Raw genomic sequence first — 16,340 nt, forward strand, 5'->3', positions numbered from 1 at the left:
TACTAAAAATACAAAAATTAGCTAGGTGTGGTGGCGCGCACCTGAAGTCCCAGCTACTCGGGAGGCTGAGGCAGGAGAGTTGCTTGAACCCAGGAGGTGGAGGTTGCAGTGAGCCAAGGTCCCGCCACTGTACTCCAGCCTGGCTGACAGAGCAAGACTCTGTCTCAAAACAATAATAGTAAGAAGAATAAATAAATAAACAAACAAATAAATAAATAAATAAAATTTACCATGAAAGGAGCCAAGAAATGAGGAGGAAGGTAGAGACTCCATGTCACACACACACACACAAAAAAGAAGAATACAGTCCTCTGGGCCCTTCTGAAAAAAAAATTACTTAAATCTAGCCTTTAAGAGTTGAAGCAAAATACAGAATAGAGAAATAGGGAGCTGTGATAAAAGCTGATGGTGGCACTAAGTAAATTTAAACACAGAAATTAGTAAGAATGAGAATGTGTCCTACAGAATAGAATGTTAACTTTATAGACCTGGGCATTAAAAAAAACAATAAGTAAATAAATTCAAGACATGAACTGGGGGAAAAGAGGCATTGTGAGGGTGTTCATATCCCATCTTTTGTAACAAAGGGTCAGTTTTTACTTCATTTTGTTTTTCAGAAACAGGGTCTCATTCTCTCTCCCAAGCTAGAGTATAATGCCCTGATCATAGCTCACCGTAGCCTCAAACTCATGGGCTCGAGCAATCCACCCACCTCAGCCTTCTGAGTAGCTGGAACTACAGGTGTTCACCACCACACCCAGCTAATTTTTAAATATTTTTTTTAGAGTGAGGTCTTGCTATGTTGCCCAGGTGTAGTCTCGAACTCCTGGCCTCAAGTGGTGCTGCTACCTCACCCCCCAAAGTGCTGGATTACAGGTATGAGCCACTGTGCCCACTCAATTCTTACTGCTTTTAAGAGGAATGTTTTTTAAAAAACAAAACTCAAGGCAATGCTGATTTTAAAAAGTTATTTTAAAATTATTTTTAGCCTTTTGTATGTCTTCTGAGGTGTATGTATAAACCATAAGTGTGTGTGTGTGTGTGTGTGTGTGTGTGTGTGTGTTTAACAATTCGTTGTCTTCCATTTCAGCTTTTCTTTCTTGTCAGCATTCAAGTTAAATTAAATTTAGTGCTTTTATATTAGAAGTAGCATCTAGTGTATGATTCTAGTTTAATGCAAAAAGTTTTACATATCTAGTTATCTCTGTCTACTTGCATAGAAAAATAATTTAACTGATATTCATCTGATTGTTGATGTTATTTCTAGTTGTGGGATTTGGGTTTTTTCTTTCATGTTTATGTTTTTCTGTATTAGTTCTTTATAATCAGTACGTATCATTTTCAAAAACAAAAGAGTAAGTTGAAGGAGGGAAAATAGGAAGGAAGGAAATATGTTAAGGTCTAGTTGCTAGAAATGTGAAACATTATATTCTTTGTATACTATTGTCTTTCTTAAATTTCCAATAAATAAAAAATTTTTTAAAGGGTAATAGAACTAATGTTCTCTCACACACAAAATCAGAGGATTGTGTGTAAAAAGTACTTGGCTGGAATTATCTGATTATATTTTAAGATGTCAGGAATTCAAGGCCTTCTAATTCAGCCCTTGTGTTCTATGTCTTGTACATTGTTACTAAGCACTCCCACGTGGTTGTCTGCTTTTCCATCTACCTCCCATCTATCCATGGCTGCCACAAAAACCTCTAGAAAGTACTGAAATTTGACCCTAGAGAATTCTTCCCTTCAAGGACACCCAGAATGAAACAAGGCAATACAGTTCTGAATTCTCTTGTGGTTTTCTCTGCGTTAGTAGGCCAATGCAAACTAGCAAAAATATGTTTAATCTGTTATATCAGAAACTAACACATAGGCTGGTGCTGTGGCTCACGTTTGTAATCCCAGTACTTTGGAAGGTGGGGGGGGCAGATCACTTGAGGTCGAATTCGAGACCAGCCTGGCCAACATGGTGAAACCCCATCTCTACTAAAAATACAAAAACTAAGCCGAGCAAGGTGGCGGGCACCTGTAATCCCAGCTACTCGGAAGGCTGAGGCAGGAGAATCGCTTGAACCCAGGAGGCAGAGGTTGCAGTAAGCTGAGATCGCACCCCTGCGCTCCAGCCTGGTGACAGAGTGAGACTCCATCTCAACAACAACAACTAACACATAAATAAACCAACCAACCAACCAAACAAGCAAAGAACAGAAGTCTCAGTATTTCTCCTTCCTCAGCCTGCCTTGGGTTGAAAGTCACAGGTGATATGGAGAAGACAGATTTTTTTCCTCCATTCTTTCCTTAAGATTTGTAAGAAGCACCCCACTGCCCTTTCATGTAAGTTGCTGCCATCAAAACGATTATTTTTTATTTTTATTTTTTTGGAGGGACGGAGTTTTGCTCTTGTTGCCCAGACTGGAGCGCAATGGCATGATCTCAGCTCACCGCAACCTCCGCCTCCCAAGTTCAAGGGATTCCCCTGCCTCAGCCTCCCAAGTAGCTGGGATTGCAGGCATGCGCCACCACACTTGGCTAATTTTGTCTTTTTAATAGAGACGGGGTTTCACCATGTTGGTCAGGCTGGTCTCAAACTCCTGACCTCAGGTGATCTGCCCGCCTCGGCCTCCCAAGTGCTGGGATTACAGGTGTGAGCCACCACGCCCGGCCAAAACGATTATTTTTATACCTTTTGGAAAACTCTTAAAAAAAAACCTTTAGCAGGCAGAAGCAATTATTGTGGAGCTAATGGTTAAATCTATATGTGGAGTGTCACAGAGTCAGGATACAGATTGAACGAAATGCTTATGGCATCCTAACATTTATTTCTTTTTGAACATTCATCATCATGTCCTCCTGTTTTTCTGTTTTTGTTTTTTTGTTTGTTTGTTTTGAGACAGGGTCTTGCTCTGTGGCCCAGGCTAGAGTGCAGTGGTGTGATCTCAGCTCAACCTCCCAGGCTCATGCCATCTTCCCATCTCAGCCTCCAGAGTAGCTGGGACTACAGGCGTCTACCACCATGCCCAACTAGTTTTTATATTTTTTGTAGAGAGACAAGGTCTCACTGTATTGCCCAGTCTGGTCTCAAACTCTTGGCCTCAAGTGATCTTCTCGTCTTGGCCTCCCAAAGTGCTGGGATTATAGGTGTGAGCCACTGCACCTGGACTTAACTTGTTTTCTTAAAACTGTTGGCAATAAAGTCATACTTCCATTTGGTTGTAAAGATAAAAAAATTTTTTCAGGTAAAAGTACTTTTGCTTACCAAAAATTAATAATCTGATGGTATGATATTCTCTGATATTAAATATTTGATAATTACAGCTGCGTAACTGGCACTATTGTGATCAGAGAAGTGAAATTTGGACACAATACTCAATTTTATTTCCTACTAAGTATATTTGCCCTCTTCATACAACCATCCACATTATCTGTTTAGTAGAAGTTAGTTCACTACCAAAGACGAAGATTCTTGTCCTGAGAATCAACAGAGCCCCTCTGCAGAATGAACCTCAGGTTAAATGAGAGTGAAGTGTGCTAGTTACTCCCTTTGCTCACTTAGGAGTGGAAACAATAAGTAAGTATCATTCTTCCACTCACTCATTCAACAAATATATATTGAGCACTAGTCAGCCTCCGGGCTTTTTCTCTTCTCTTTTTCTAACGATGGCACCTATATTTTTCTTTGGAGAATAATCCCCTCCCCTTTCCCACTCACAGTCTGCTTGGCTCCACTGGGGCGAATTTCCATTCCTGGCTCATGACCCAGGATTGGTCCATTAGTGGTTTTTTTTTTAATCCTTTTGGCCATAATTATTGGTTCAAGGATGGCACGTACCCAAAAATAGACCCATGGGACTCAACTCTGGACTTTTACTGGAAATGTTGAGAAAGAGAAGCTTTTTTCCATTGGATTGGCTAAGTTGAAAAACTGAATCCTGGGCCACCAGCAGCCATTTTTCTACCTCAGTTTCATTTGGTTGGCAACTCAGATCCCTTAAGCTTGTAAAGTTAGGCCCTTCTTCCAGCCCTAAGGGACCATAATTGGTCTTTCAGGTAGTGGTTGTCAACCTTGGCTGCACATTAGAATCACCTGGGAAACACACAAACAAACAAATCTGCTGCCCAAGTCACACCTCAGAGCAATTTCACTCAGAATCTCTGGAAATAAGTCTCAGGCCTCAGTACTTTCTAAGGCTCCCAAGGTGAGTTCCGTGTGCAGCGAAGTTTGAGACACACTGGCCTATGTCAATCATAGTAATGCTTTTTCCTCTCGCTAGTGATTGCTCTGGGATAGGCATAGGACTCAGTTTCAGCTAACATGTATGGACCCAATTCTAGCCAAAAGGATGTTAGAGATAGCCCATTTCTTCTGGAAAATTTTCTTCCTAGGTGAAAAGACTGAGCCCGTGAGGCATCCTTTCTCTACCATCCTTTCTTCCTGCTTTGAGCCAGTTCACTGAAGAACAGTGGCAGCTGAACTGTTACCATAAGATTACAAACAAGCCTTAGGGACATAAGAGATGGTAGAAAGATAGGGAGAAAGAACCAGGGTCCTTGGGGATACTGCTGTTTTTTTCATAAAACATGGGACTGCCTACTTTCACTATTATTGTGTGACATAATCAAATGTCTTACTGCTTAATACACAGTTAGTTGGGTACTTCATTACTTTCTGTTGAAAATATTCTTAACAAATAACTAACTGATAACTTACTTAAGAAATAGGTTTTTGGCCAGGAACACCTGTAATCCCAGCACTTTGGGAGGCCAAGGTGGGTGGATCACTTGAAGCCAGGAGTTCGAGACAAGCCTGGCCAACATGCCAAAACCCCATCTCTACTAAAAGTACACACACACATACACACACACACACACACACACACACACACTAGCTGGGCATGGTGGTGCACACCTGTAATCCCAGCTACTTGGGAGGCTGAGGCACAAGAATTGCTCGAACCTGGGAGGCAGAGGTTGCAGTAAGCCGAGATCAGGCCAAAGTGAGACTCTGTCTCAAAAAACAAACAAACAAAACAGAAAAGAAATTGGTTTTCTATGTGAAATACTATGCAGCTATAAAAAAGAACAAGATCATGTCCTTTACAGCAACGGATAGAGCTAGAGGCCATTATCCTAACCAAACTAACACAGGAACAGAAAACCAAATACTGCATGTTCTCACTTGTAAGTGGAAGCTAAACAACAAGAACACATGGGTACAAGGAGGGGAACAACAGACACAGGGGCCTACTTGAGGGTGGAGGGTGGAAGGAGGGAGAGGATCAGAAGAACTACCTACTGGGTATTAAACTTATTACCTGGGAGCTAAATAATGTGTACACAGAGAGAGTGGAATAATAGCCACTGGAGACTTGGAAGGGCAGGGGGTTGGCAGGGAGTAAGGGATGAGAAATTATTTCACAGGCATAATGTATACTATTCAGGTGATAGTTAAACTAAAAGCCAAGCTTTCACCACTATGCATGTAACAAACATGACATTTTATCCATGTAACAAAATGACACTGTGCTCCCTAAATCTATAAATAAATGGTTTTCTGTTCCCTGCAGGCATTTTTAAGCTTATCTTTTCTTCTTTAAATATGATTTGCTTTACACATGTAAATTTATACTTCTATTTACATTAAAATAGTGTCTACATCAACATTTGAAATATAGACAGGTCTAGTTTTGTTGCCTATTGTTTCTGCTGGTTCTTGCTCATGGGAACTTATTTCCTTGTGTACTTGATTATCATTGACTGCCGTTTTCCTTTGAAAAATTCTATGTGGAAAATATTTGAGGCCTGAGATGTAAGTAGGTTTCTCCAGAGGGGGGATTTGTGTTTATTTCTGCCGTGTTATACAGGGTTACTATCAGTCTTAGAATATTTTAGGTTAAATTCAAGACTTGAATTTGTGGGGGGACCTCCCAAAAGATGTGAATTTTGCCTATAAGATCTCTTTCAGGACAGGCTGGAGGGTACAATTTCTGAGGGATAGCTTTATTATTTCTTCTCCCCATACCCTGCTTTGTCCAATGCAAGATAACTTTCCTTTCAATTCTTGAAATCTCTTGAGGTTGGAGGAGTGGAAGGAGCAGAAAGGTTTATTATCAGTTCACTCTTACAGGTTTACACATGTGGTGGAACCTTTGAGATCCCAAAATATATTAGGAATTTACTTGTTAGACTGCCCAGTGTTATGATAAATGGGCTCTGTTTCCTGTCCTTCACACTCCTCCAGACCTTGATACATTCAGCTAGTTTCAGCGTCACAGCTTTGTTTCCTTTCTGGTTATTCCCTTTACATGCATTTTGACTTATTTCCTTACTATATTTTCAGCATTTTGATGCTTAATCATGCACACACACACACACACATACACAGCATTTGTAGTCATTTTCAGTAAGTTAGTATAAATATCTTGATAGCCCCATTTCAAATATGGGACTCATAGAGGCTACCATCTTTCAAAAGTATTTGTTGAATCCCTTCTCGCTTTCTATTCCTATGGATCCTGCCCTAATTGAAGTCACTGCTTCCTACCTGAATTGTTGAAATTGTCTTTTAAACAGTTTTCTTCATTTCCAATCATTCCCCATTAATTTCTTTTTCTACCCTGCTGACAAATACTTTGTAAAACGCTTATCTATCATGTGATTTCATTACTTAAAAATAAAAATATAGGCTCCCTGTTGCCTAATAGAGGCTGCACTCTGTCTAGTCTTTTCCCAACATAACTTGACTCATGTTCAACCACTTTCTTCTCCACACACTAAAGTATGATACTGATCCCTACCACCATACACTTTTGTACTCCCATACCTTTGTTCAAATGAACACTCTTTCTGGGCATGTACTATTCTCTGCATGCCAAATTTCTTCCTTCTTTGTGGACCAGGTCTACTGTCTTCTCTTCTCTGAGACCAGCCCTTATTCACCCAGGGAGAACTGACCCTTTCTTCTACTATTCTACAATATCACATATTAATAGTTTATTTCCATGGTCATCTGTCAAAACAAAATGTGAGTCTCAATGAATTCAGGAAACAGGTTTTATTTAGTTTTAAAATTTTTAGCCTTAAGCATGGTGCCTGCTACAGTGCTTAATAAATAAAGGAATAAAGACGGTTGACTTTATAAAATCTAGTGTGCGGTTTTTTGTTTTAAATTCTCCACTATGGCATAGTCATAGCATTTCAGAGTTAAAAGACGCTTTAGAAGTCATTAGTACAATGGCTTTTATGAGTGTAAAAAATTAAGGCTCAAAATAGTTAAGTGTAAAAGTTGAAATCCATGAAAACTCAATGGATGTTTGTTTGGAAAATGAATACTATTTATTATTCACTGTTTACTGAACACCAGCCATTGCTAAGTATGTTACATATTTATTTTATTTCATTTTCCCCGTGATCCTATAAATTAAGGATATTTTCTTCGTTGTATGCAGCATTTTATCAGTCATACCAACTATATGATCTGAAATAATGCCACAGGTTCAAGTTATTGGACCTTTTCATGGCCCCTGGCACCTTCTCCTTCAGCCAGTTCCTGGCTGCCATGTAGAGGAAAAGGTTTTATTGCCTCCTTAACACCTTCTGGTTACTCTAGGCTTTTAATTTTTCTCCCCCAGGGCTGTTCCTGACCTAGAGGTAGAGCTTGAGCCTCTGTGCACTTTCTGCTTTTATCAAAATGGTGGCAAATCATTTTGTAAAGCTGTCCCCACACTTAAGGAGAGCTGCTTCTTCATAGGAAACAATTCCTGTATTTGGAACTCTGGTTTCTTAAAGGGATCACATCCCTTTTATGTGTGTTTTACACATATCTCCTCTCACATCATGTCAACCAGCTCTGAACGATTAACTGATTTAAACAAGCATCATCTGATTCCATGAGGAATCCTTCAGTCATAACAGTTTTTTGTCATAACAGTTTTCTAATTGTGTGGCTTATATCTCATTATACCAAGTTAACCTAGCTATATAAATACTTGAATCATCACAAAATAATTTTCTAATTTTCCTAGCTTCAATAAGGCTTTTTTTTTTTTTTTTTTTTTGAGATGGAGTCTCACTGTTGCCCAGGCTGGAGTGCAATGGCACGATCTCGGCTCACTGAAACCTCTGCCTCCCGGGTTCAAGCAGTTCTCCTGCCTCAGCCTCCCAAGTAGCTGGGACTACAGGCACGTGCCACCATGCCCAGCTAATTTTCGTATTTTTAGTGTAGATGGGGTTTCACCATGTTGGCCAGGGTGGTCTCGATCTCCTGACCTTCTGATCTGCCCACCTCGGCCTCCCAAAGTGCCGGGATTACAGGCGTGAGCCACTGTGCCTGGCCCAATAAGGCTTTTTAATGGAATTTGATAAGACTGAAGTAGTTGGAGGCATTCAGTGTTAGTAAATTAGACATTAATTGGGAGCAATTAGCTATAGAAAGCCTTAGTAATTCAACCTAAATATCAATAACCGCAAATTTGTTATTTTTAGTAAAAATATTGTTTTGCTTAACATAGGTATTGTTATCACTACCCTGCTCAAGTATTGATTAAGAAATCATGGAATTCTTTTTTTTTTGGCGACAAGCTCTCACTCTGTGGCCTAGGCTGGAGTGTGGTGGCATGATCATGGCTTAATGCAGCCTCAACCTCCCCAGGCTCAGGTGACCCTCCTGCCTCAGCCTCCTGAGTATCTGGGACTACAGGCACATGCCACCAAGCCTGGCTAATTTCCCTTCCCCTCCCTTTCTGTCTCTTGCCCTCCCCACCCCTCCCCTCCCCTTCTCTCCCTTTACCTTTTTTCTTTTTTTTTTTTTTTTGAGACAGGGTTTCACTATGTTGGCCAGGCTGGTCTCAAACTCCCAAGCTCAAGGGATTCTCCCACCTTGGCCTCCCAAAGTGTTGGGATCACAGGTGTGGGCACACCCAGCCAAGAAATCATAGAATTTTTTTTTTTTTTTTTGAGATGGAGTCTCACTCTGTTGCCCAGGCTGGAGTGCAGTGGCACAATCTCAGCTCACTGCAAACTCCACCTCCCAAGTTCAAGTGATTCTCCTTCCTCAGCCTCCCAAGTAGCTGGGATTTCAGGTGCCTGCCACTATGCCCGGCTAATTTTTGTATGTTTAGTAGAGACGGGGTTTCACCGTGCTAGCCAGGCTGGTCTTGAACTCCTGGCCTCACGTGATCTGCTCACCTTAGCCTCCCAAAGTGCTGGGATTATAGGCGTGAGCCATCATGCCTAGCCCATAGAATTCTTAATAAATGGAAAAAGAATGAGAAAAATAGAAAATTACCATTAGGCAAACGTTGTAAGGCAAGAGACATTGGTGTATGTCAAGATTAGTGAGCAAAAGCACAATAAGAGACAGCACACTCGTATTGTTGGAATGTGTCTCCTCACCAAATAATTATTTTTTCTTTTTCTGTAGAGACCTGGTCTTGCTACATCACCTAGGCTGGTCTCCTACTCCTCGGCTCAAAAGATCCACTGGCCTCAGCCTCCAGAGTAGCTGGGACTACAGATGCACACCACCAGGCCCGGCTTCACTAGATAATTTTTAATAACAGAGGGGAAAATAGTAGCTTCACAGTGAAGAATCCTGGCAGACATCACATTAACCAAATGAGCAAAGTTACCATCCCTAGTTAGAAAACCTACTGATGTTACATAAACTCTGATGTGCTGTACCCCCTTCTGTGTTTTATTTTTTTCTAAAAATGCATAACTTCAATTTAATCCTAGAAAACTTCAGATGAAACCAAATTGCTGGACATTTTACAAAAGAACTGACCAGTACTCTTCAAAGTGTCAAGGTCCTGAACGACAAAGAAGGACTGAGGAACCTACTGGAGGAGATTAAGGAATCCTGGATTAAAGTCTAGCTGAGAACAACACATTAGCGAGAAAAGTAGCAAACTTGAATGAAGCCTGCCATTTAATATTGTATCCATGTCAATTTCCTGGTTTCCATCAGTGGACTATGGTCATAGAAGTTGTTAACATTAGGGGAGGCAGAGTGAGGGGTATACAGGAACTCTCCTATTTGTGTAATTTTTCTGTGAAGTCTAAATTATTTCAAAATAAAAGTTTAAAAGAAGTCATGGAATTCCAAAAATAAAATCTCTGGGCTGTTTCTCCTCTTCAATTTACTCCAATCAGGAGGAAATAACAGACTGATCTGAGTCAGTGTCTTGCACTCGTATTACCTGTCTGTACAAGGTGAATAGAGAAAAATGGTTCCTGTGCTGGGAGTTTACAATATGCTTGGTGTCCCCTCTTCATCACTTGTAAATTCCCACCCTTTCAGCCCCTCTGTATTGTTTACTTCTTTCACCCGGCATAGCCATTCAGAGTTTGTTTCTATCTTTCACAACCAACAACCTGCACGTAGACCGACAGAGCTAGCCATCTTTTAATTTCCTCTTATTTTTATTTTATTTTGATCTTACCTTTCTTATCTGTATTCTTAAGTAATACCTTTCTTGTGTTCATGATATCTTTCTCTAAGTCTCCCTCACACTTCTAATCATAACCATTTGTATCAGCTGGCAGCTCACGGAGCCAATTAAAATACTTACCTTCACATCTGGATTTCTGCTTTTAAAAGTACATTTGTTTGGGAGCCTGAGGCAGGAGGATTGCTTGAGCCTGGGAGGTCGAGGCTGCAGTGAGCACCACGACTGTCCACTGCGTTCCAGCCTGAGTGACAGAGCGAGACATTGCCTTAAAAAAAAAAAAAAAAAAGGACATTTGTACACATTGCCTTATTTGACTCTGTGAAGTAGGGGGCTCTGTTGCCATCGATCCTGTATTCAGAAAAGGAAATTGAGTCTCAGAGATAACTGACTCCTCAAAAGAGAAAAACAAGATTGGGAGCCCCTCCAGCTGGGAGACCCAGAAGGCTCCAGTAGCACCGGAAAGCAGTTCCACAGGGTCCTGGCACCAGAAAAGGGCACTGCCCCCAGTGTGATGGCAGACGTGGGGAGCAGCCCTGTGTAGCAGCCAGTGAGAGTTCCCTCCCACAGTTCCCAGAGGCCCTGTTGTACTCTCAGGTAGCAGAGTCCAGGGAGACTCAGCACAAAAAGCCACAGAGACCTGGGCCCTTCATTTTCTTTCCTTATGAAAAATTGCCGCTTCGGAGCCCTCTCCATAGTTCCTCTGTTCCACAGAGAAAACTCTCACAACTGTCATCGTTCCTATTTTTCAAAATGTAAAAATAAAGGAAAAACGTTTTGTTATTCCAGTGCATTTGCTCTCAAAATATACAGTGATTAGAGTGAGCTATGTCATTTGGCAGTGAATGTTGGACCACCCTTTGGTTTTGTCTGTTCCATTCTTGAAGTCCATGGGAATTCTTGGCGCTCAGTTTTCTGTTTTCACAGCTTTGCCCCAGCACCTGTTCCAAAAGCAATTGAAAGGGCTTGACTGGATCCTGATTCTTAATTTTCAGCTCACAAGCAAGACTGTTTAGGATTTAAGGTATAATATTATATTTTACAGTGTCAGAACTAAAGCTTTCATGTGAAATTATACCGTAAAACACTTTTCACGATTTAGTGAAAATAGTATCTTTAAAAAGGATTTTGTCCTTTCTGCAAGAAGACAAACAGGAGCATATATGATAACCATGTAGGGAGGGAAAAATACATGTTTGTATGAGATTTTATTATTTTGACTTGTTCAGAAGATTGTAAATTTTTCTCTTAAGGAATCAGATAAAGAGTAAATGCCTTACAAATGTTTCATCAAACGATGAAAAAAATAAATTAAGGAAAAATGACTTCAGTATTATCAGATGTTTGCCCACCTATGTGAATCAAAAATCTTTTCAGTATTACCATGGTACATGAATTATTCATTAAGGCATCAAGAATAAAAATTTTAAATGAAGTACTAATTAATTCAGTATATACATAAAATAGGGTCCAAAACTGTTACCTGATCATTGGTCAAGTTCTTCCAAAGAGGATTTGTACAAAGTGGTCATGGAAAAGCAAGCTTTTTATAAGATTTTAGCTAATTTAGAGGCCAGCAGGGGGGAAAAAAAAGAAAATAATTTTTGGGATTGATTTCTGGTGGCTTTTTTGTTATGAAAAGAAGACGCCAAGCCTAAATAACTATAAACAGATTTTATAAACTCAATCTTTCATTTAAAATTCATTCAAAAAAGCAAAGCCATAATTATAAGTGGCGCTGACTTAGTGAGACATGGAACATTGTTAGGGACTCCCTTCCTGGGTAGGGAGGGGCTAGGACAGGGATGGGCTGTTTCTTTAGGGTCAGGTCAAGGGCAAGGTGATGGGGAGGCCTGGCTGACAGCAACGTTAGGCCAAGGCTTGGGCCCCTGGAGCATCACCAAAACAAGGAAGAGAGCAAGACCAGGCCTGAAATTTCAGTGTGAAGGGGCAGGCATCAAAAACTTACAAGTTTTGCTAAGAAATTGAAAACAGGAGAGAAGAATAAAGAGGTTTCCAGGCAACAGCTGAATAGGATGGAGGGAGCTCTTCCAGGAGGGAGGGCAGCCCCAGGGCCACAGGCTGGGAATGGCTGTGGGTGCATAGGTCCCCGGAGGATGGAGGGTGGAGCTAGGTCATCAAAGGGGAAGAGCTTGAAGACATGAGTGGGTCACAACTAGACTTCAGAGAGTGTGCACAAAAGATAAAGTAGTTCTTCACACTCAGTTCATCTGTAACACAGAGGAATGTCATTCTGTCTCATGACAATGGGTTTTGAATTATGCATGAAATGGTTTGTCTAAAATCAACTGTAGATGCACAATCAGGTCCTTTCAGAGGATTTCCCAAAGGACAAAAGAAGAAATGGTATTAAACTCTCTCATTTATAGAATTTAAGAAGAAAATAAAAATATTTACATTTGTTCACTTTGTACAAACTCTAAATAACAGATTAATAGTTCCCTGACAGTATTATCATTCAGAATTATTCTGGTTTAACATATGGACTTTTGAAAACTGCATCTTTAAAATTTACTTTTACTAAACTGTTAATACACATATCCATAGAGATGGCAGTAGTCCACATACTGATCGTTTTTATAACTCCACTTGCAAAAGTTGTCTATAAGTTGCTTCCTCAACTTATAATTTCTGTATTTGTAAATTAAATAGCAATGACAGCAAAATAGCCATTTCAAACAGTTGAAAAATATCTCTCCAGTCTCTCGTAAAGATTGACTTGCGGGCTGGGTGTAGTGACTCATGCCTGTAATCCCAGCACTTTGGGAGGCCGAGGCAGGTGGATCACCTGAGGTCAGGAGTTCAAGACCAGCCTGATCAACATGGTGATACCCTGTCTCTACTAAAAATAAAATTAGCCAGATGTGGTGGTGCATGCCTGTAATCCCAGCTACTTGGGAGGCTAAGGCAGGAGAATCGCTTGAACCCGGGAAGCAGAGGTTGCAGTGAGCCGAGATTACACCATTGCATTCCAGCCTGGGCAACAAGAGCAAGACTACATCTCAAGAAAAAAAAAAAAAAAAGATTGACTTGCTTCATCAAATGAATAGTACTGTCCTTGAATTTTGGAGCAACTTAATAAAAATAATATATTCCACTCTTTTTCAGAGGATGTGTTTTGATTTTCACATTGTAAAATTTTGTTTAAACATAGAATGTTAGCCTTAAAAAAATTGGAAACCTCTGATCTAGTCTAAACTGAGGCCCAAGATCACAGAGCATCTAAATGGCAGTGTTATGACTGGAATCTAAATTTCCTGACTTCCACCCCGTGCTATTTTCATCAGAACATACTTAGGCAAGTAAAACAAAGTTGATCAAACTGATGTTGAACCTTAAAAAATTGTAATAAAACGTAGTTCCAGATTTTGCCAGTATATTTACGATAAATAACAACTAAAATAAAAATAATCTACAAGATCTCCAATCTTATTTGTTTTCTAAAGAAAAAATTTTCAATCTGTAATACTGATCCAAACATAAACTTTATGTATCAAGGCCATTATTATATTCATATTTTACTCCCTGGAAATAAGAGTATAATAGAAGTATATACTACAACTGTGGAGGAGGAATTGTGCCAGTGTCATAAAATTCAATCCCACAAGTTTTCAATTTTATACCAAAAACATAAAAAAAAAGAACAGATTAAGAAATTATGCAGAAAACCTATTAAATGTTTAAGAGACAATAAAACTGCCACCAACCCATTAAATATTCTCTTGTAAGCATCAGATCAAGAGCCAATAGTATCAAAGTTCCCAAAATAAAATAAATTAAAAAAAGAGCAGGAGGGAGATAAAATTCTAAAGGACGAAATTACTGAAAAGTTATAAAAATGGCTTAGTCATGGATGCAAGAATAAGTGTATTTAAAAGTCTAAACATTATACATACATCCACTATTGTGCATCATAAGCACAATAATTATCACAAGAAGATGAAAGCTGAAGATAGCATGTTTTAATTCAGGATTAAATTAAGAACTTGGAAAATTTTCAAATTCCTTAACAGAGACCTAAGAATATGCAGGCCTAAGAATTGATGAACAGTTTATTTAAAGTTGGAAAGAGGACACATATTGTTCTTCATGAGGTACACATCTACTGTAGTTTCTTGAAAAAGGACTACAATTCGGAAAAGAAAATGAAATCATTTTCAAATGCAACATGTTGTATAGAATATAAATATGCTTTGTGAATCAGGAAAGAATATTGATTTATGTGACACATTCTTGCAATATTAAATAGACAGCATCATTGTTTTGTTCAAATATTTGCTGACAATATGAAAGACTTCTAAACAGTATTTGTGAATTGTTTCAGCAGGCTTGTTGAATTTTAAAGGGAACTCAGTTAAAGAGGTCTTTATTGTTAGGATAGATGTGGAATCTTGGTTTCTTAACAGGTGTTCTCAGAATGGCACATGGTATGTAGACATTTAGTCAGGTTCTATCATCAGAAGAGGGAGGTCCTACTTTGATTAAGCTCTTTTTATCCAGCCAAGTTAAGATACCTCTGGACTCAGACTGCCTGGTTTTGAATCCTGAGCTCACCATACGCTGGTCATGTGATAATATTATTCTTCTTGAAAAATTATTTTGTAGTTGTAGCTGGGAAATATGATACAAGCATATTCATTGCTATTCTCTACTATTTTTGTAACTGCTTCCAAACAAAATTTGCAATGTATTTAAATAGCAGAGAAGCATAAAAAGCACTTCAACATCTACATAGCTCTAGCAATATGGCTGATGCCTCTTCCTTTAAGAGTTTTATATCCGTAAATGTTTGCCTTAATGGCCTTGCTGGGTGAAAGGAACAGAAATCAGGGACCTGGGTCCATACTGTGTGAGGAATCACATACAGGAAATTCTCCCCACAATAAGCTGAGGTGCCAAAGGGCTACACCTTCCCGATAAAGTTGAACTGTAAGTAAACCAGCCCTTGCCTACATTTGTAGTCCAAGTTTACATCACCTGGATTTCCCAGTAAAGTTAAGGTGGCTCTATATGGGCAGTATCCCCAGGCTTGTCTAAGTGTTACACGTTAAGGCAAAAAAGCATTATAGAAAGTAAAGACAGTAATTTAATAATAACAAATATTTAATTCATCAGACTATGTAACACTTTATTTTATAAAGAACACTTTATATTTATATATGTCTAATAAAATAGCCTCAAAAGGCATAAAGCAAAAGGACAGAATTGAAAGGAGAAATAAAGTCCAACAGAGTTTTATGAGCAATTTGATAGAACAAAATGGGCAAAAAAGGCAGTAAGCTTAAAAGAGATTTATACAATCCAATTAACAAACTTGACCTTAATGGACATATATAAAACTGTAAGAAGAAAACAGTCACAGAATGAAATATATATATATATATATATATATATATATATATATGAACACATGGCACATTTACAAATATTAAGCGTAATTGGTCATAAAGCAAGTCTTATTTCAATGAATTGAAATCATATAGAGTGGGTTCTCAAACCATAATCTCTAGCAATTAAGCTAGATATAGATAACAAAAAGATAACTAGATTCTACATGTTTCAAAATTAAGAAATTTACTTCTAAATGATTTAAGGGTCAAAGAAAAAATCAAATTAGAAAGTATTTTGAATGGAATAATTATTAAGACACTAACTTTCAAAATTTGTGGATATAGATATGACAAAGAAATATAGGGACTCAAATACATATATTAGAAAAAATAAGAGGTAAAAAGCTAATTAGATAAATAAGCACCTCAAGAAGTTAGAAAAAGAGTAAAATAAATCTTTAGAAAGACACAGAAAGAAAATTAAAATAGCAGAAATCAGTGAAATGGAAACAAGTATATAATACAGAGATTCAACAAAGCCAAAAGC

Source organism: Symphalangus syndactylus, chromosome 10 (genome assembly GCF_028878055.3).
Source record: "Symphalangus syndactylus isolate Jambi chromosome 10, NHGRI_mSymSyn1-v2.1_pri, whole genome shotgun sequence".
NCBI lineage: Eukaryota > Metazoa > Chordata > Mammalia > Primates > Hylobatidae > Symphalangus > Symphalangus syndactylus.